The sequence below is a fragment of the Nicotiana tomentosiformis genome, chromosome 2, assembly GCF_000390325.3.
Source record: "Nicotiana tomentosiformis chromosome 2, ASM39032v3, whole genome shotgun sequence".
Classification (NCBI taxonomy): Eukaryota; Viridiplantae; Streptophyta; class Magnoliopsida; order Solanales; family Solanaceae; genus Nicotiana; species Nicotiana tomentosiformis.
The window spans coordinates 133431813-133436924 of NC_090813.1; positions in this window are offsets into that span (position 1 = coordinate 133431813).

Below are 5112 nucleotides of genomic sequence, written 5' to 3' on the forward strand. Positions count from 1 at the left end.
AAGAAAAACAACGGGGTAAGTATTCTTAAATATTGGTTAAATTACCCGAATCCATGGTTGTTTTTATCATTTAATTGGTGAATTAAGTTGGAAAAGTTTGAAAACCCTCTTGATTTAATTTGGAGATTTGAGGGTCGAGTTGATGTCATATTGGAATAAAATTTATATGGTTAGACTCGTGGTTGAATGAGCATTCATATTTTGTAACCGTTGTCGGGTTCCGAGACTTGGGCCCTACGTGCGGGTTTTTAGCTAAATTTTGGATTTTTATGGAAAATTAGTATTTTCTTATGGAATTAATTCCATTGAATTTTATTGACTGAAACGAATTATTTATGGCTAGATTCGAGGCGTTTGGAGGCCAATTCACGAGGAAAGGACATTGCAGAATAAGAATTTCACGGCTTGAGGTAAGTAACAGTTTTAAATCTGGTCATGAGGGTATGAAACCCCAAAAATTTTGTGTCATATGATTATTTTGGAGGTGACACCCATGCTAGGTGACGGGCGTGTGGGTGTGCACTGAGGGGATTGTGACTTGGTCCGTCCCGTGAAAAACTGTATAGTTGAATAATTTATTGTTAACTATATGCTCTCTATGTGTTGAAGAAATTTGACTGTAAATCATGTTAGAAATTATGCTTAGGCTATGTTATAGTACTATTGGGACACGCAGAGGTCGCATAATTGTTGAATTAATTACTAATTGTTGTCTTGTACTCAGTTATAATTTTCTTGCGTATCATACCCTAGTCTTTCTGGATATTTGTTGATACACTATGTTATCTTTGTTTGGGCTGATCTTTGTGATTTCTGAGAGCCCGAGAGATTAGAGAGGTTGAGGACTGAGTAAGGTCGAGGGCCTGTCAGTGAGGTAAGGATATTATGTCACGTGAGTTGTCCGTGCAGGATATTATAGTATGTGAGTTGTCCGTGCAGATTATGGCACTTGGGTTGTAGGAGCCCCTCCGGAGTCTGTACACCCCCAATGAGCGTGGGTACACATTGAGTGTGAGTGCTGAGGGCTGAGAGCCGAGTGGTTAAGCTATTGTGACGAGTTGAGTGACTGTTGCCCTGAGAGGCTGTACTTGCTTTTTATTTGTTATTGCACTTAGTTGCTATTTGTCATTGTTGTGAAATACTCTGAAAGATTTTATATTCGGATTACATGAACTTGAACTGTATGAAATTGATTTGACTTAAACTGCTGGATTTGAAAGCATGTATATTCTTTGCTGGAATTACTAAAAGTGAACTAGAATTGTGTAGCTCGTCACTATCTTCAGTTCCTTATTTATTATTGTTACTTGCTGAGTTGGTTATACTCATACTACATCCTGTACTTCGTGTGCAGATCCAGGTATTCCCGAACATAGCGGGTGTTGATTCTTTCGTACTGTTGATTTTTCGGAGATTCAGAGGTAGCTGCCGTGTTTTGCAGACCTTGCCTATCCTTCTCTATCTCCTTATTTACATTATTTGGTCTCAGAATATTATGGATCGTATTTTTCATACTTGTATTCATATTAGATGCTCATGTACTTAGTGACACCAAATTTTGGGGAGTGTTCGTATCAATATTTGTGGGATTTTGTATTGTATTTAATTATTGTATTTTCAAACTTAAAGAGATTGTGGTTTATGAAGATTATCGGCTTGCCTAGTATTGAGATAGACACCATCACGACAGGTTGAGATTTTGGGTCGTGACAAAAAGCAAGCATATTAAGTGGAAAATGGGATGATTAAAGTTGAAGACCAAAATGTTGCTTCAATGATGGAATAAATTGGAACCCAGCGTGAGATAGTGAAGTACAGCGAAGGCGTGCAACTCAGCACCCGAAATTTAAAACCCACAGCTGAAGTTTTTATAGGCATTTCATAGAGAGAAAAATTATATTATTTTGGATTTGGTCTTGGGGATTAGAGAGAAGAAGGAGCTCTTTACCATTAATACATCTTCAAGGTAAGAATTAAATACCTTTCTTTGATAGATTTGGTTCATCTATTACATCTCTTAACCCTCAAATATCGTGGGATTCATAGATTTTTGAAGATAATCTCAAGGACATTTCAAGAAACTCAAATCTTGAAACTTTTAAGGTTTGACAAAGAGGTAATTTCTTCACTCCAATCTTATGTACTATACTCCATGGGCATAGTAGAGTATATTTATGAAGTTAAATTTGTATTTAAACATCTATTCATAAAATCCTAAAAGTTAGTCTTGAAATTGAAGAATTGGTTGGTAAAGATGATGAATAGTGATGAATAGTGTTGGGTCTTGTTTGCATGATGTTATTTTGAGTTTCTAGTAGAACAACTAGATCCCATAACAAGTTTAATGCATGAGTTGGAGTTAAAATTCAAGGATTGCCCTTCAAATGATGAAATGAGGTTTTTTGTTAAACTTATGAAATTGGACTTAAGTGTTAGACACTTATTTGGTTTAGTTGGTATCGTTGTGATGCGTTCTTGAATTATGTGAGTTCGTATATGTAGATTGTGACTCGTTGGCATTATTGGAATATTTGGGGGTAAGGTTGGAAGCAATTTGTGGTACGTTGAAACTTACTACCCTCGGAACTTTCTCCATACTCATATCGAAACACGATTAAATTGAGTTTCTAATTGTGAGTCCTAGCTTGTGGGGACGAGAGAGTTGGGATTGTACCATTCTTGCATCATAAGAGATTTAAGTGCTATGAATATTATTTTCTTGAAATATTTTATCTTAATTTTTTTAAAACTAAATAAATAGGGAATAACACTTGTAGTATTTTTTGAAATGGAAATACATGAGTTGTGAAATATCTTGAATTTAACTATTCTCAAATAGTTAATTTGGCTATAAATATCATCATTGATAAATGTAAAGGTTTTGGGAGTTACTTAAATTCACCGAGATTGACCTTGGATACTTTTTTTCATTTGGTCATGAAACTACACGTGCCGGTGTAGGCGTAGAACCTATCTTATGGTTGGGAACTACGGTAGAGTACTTCCCATTAGGGGTACTATTGTGCTGATTTATTAGCATGGCTGAGTTGATTCATGCGGCACAACGATGAGACGACTTAAGCAAGTAGGGTATATACTACTTGTCGCTAGGTACATAATCTAGTTGACCTTTTTTCGTGTCAGTGATGGTATAGTGCTCCCGGTAAATGAAAAATCTAACATGATTTTGCAAAGATCAATGCTAATGGAAGATTTTAAAATATGTTTTACCATATTATTTTATTTTACTTTCTAAATTGTTAATTGATATGAAGGCTTCTTTCTCGATATCAATTGTTATTGCATATCTTATATCTTCTTAAATCTTGTCCTATTTTCTTTTGGGGAACGGTTCATAATTCATACTAGGCTTGTGGAGCTTAGGCTTTTCGGCCATATTTCCATTTCTATTTTCAAGGATTAGACCTGAGGAGCTTGGGCAGCGTGGATAGGGCAACTCTACATTTTCCGTTGACGTTATTTGGTGAGACTCCACGCTGGTATTCGTGGAGGACTTTATTAAATTACTATCCTTTTGAGCCACCAGGTTATGCCTTGGTAGACTATTCCATTCCGTGTCATAGAGATTACATAAACAATAGTAGTATTCATTTTGGGTTGTAATCCTATGGTTACTTACATGGCGTGCATGAATGAAACTTTCTTTTATCTTTATGAAGCTTTGCCTTCAAAGGAAAAATATTTACTTAAAGACATTAATCATGTTTTGTCGTATATCTTAAAATGATTGTAATTGAAGAGGCTTTCGCATCCTCCTATTAGGCATATAGATGTGTATTAATCTATGGGATGATTCACTCGGATCTGGTAGAGTACCGGGTGCCAGTCACGTAGTTTTAGAGCGTGACATTATTCATCACATAACTTTCGGCATAATTATTCAATACATAAGCATTATATCTATGCATAATTAATTGGTGAACCAGACACCCCTAAATGTCAAATGCCCCCCTTACACCCTTTTTCACGCCTTGAGGTATAAACAAATGAATATTAAGAATTTCTTTTATCTCAAGTAAATTTTACTTTCTCTTTTACTCTAATTTTGATTAAGATATCGCACAAACATTAAAACTTTGGATGGTAATAGGTGATAAAATAATGAATAATACACATAAATTGGTGTTTCAACGTGGAAGACGGTGCAAATAACGACTATTATTTGTTGTGGTATTGCTCAGCTGCTTATAAACTAGATGTATTGTGAAAATATTTTGAATTTATATACACAATTATCAACGTATTTAACAGAATGTAGAAGGAAACTTGCTTATTTGTCAAGCTATTAATCCTAAGTCCTAATTCACGTAAGCTCTCACTATAGAGAAGTTATTCAAAGTTGAATCATAATGTCACTAAGTGTTAATACATATATGCAATTAAAGGTGGAAGTTCAAGAAGAAGAGGTGATGGGAAGTTGAAACGTTGTTTATGGAGAGCATGGAAACTTTTTTATTTTGGAGCGTACGTGAGATTATAATCAATATTGATGATAGGATTCTCCTTATAGAAAATAATAATAATAATACTATTATTATTACTATTATTATTTTGTGTAAAGTCCCTCTCTACATTTTGTATAGAGCTTCTATTGTAGGACGTAAGAGCTCATTTTAATAGAATAGTACATAAATTAATAATTTGACCAAACGAAGTGATTTTGAGACAAAAAACAACTACTAGGTTGCTAATATAAAGAGTCTTGTTGTTCCCTTTAACATATTACCACTATTGCACTAAGCTCATACTTTAACTTACCAGAGAAATCGATCTTTTTCTTCTTTACACTGGTATATGATCAATAGAACATTCAGAAAAATCACGCCTCACAAACACGCGAAGAAGAAAATCACATACATTAATTTTAATTAGCAAATCTAATATATTTAATTTTAATGGGGCCGTGGCCCGTGGGATACGAACTAAGGTCCTTGCCCAAATACTGAGTAAATAAAATACATCAAAGTGAAATAATAAAAGAAATATTGATCATTAAAACTGAAACTTCTTATATTTAATTTTATGAAACTTTAAAAATAAGAATAAACCTTTTTTGGTCCGTTGTGAAAATATTGGATTTGAATTCGTATT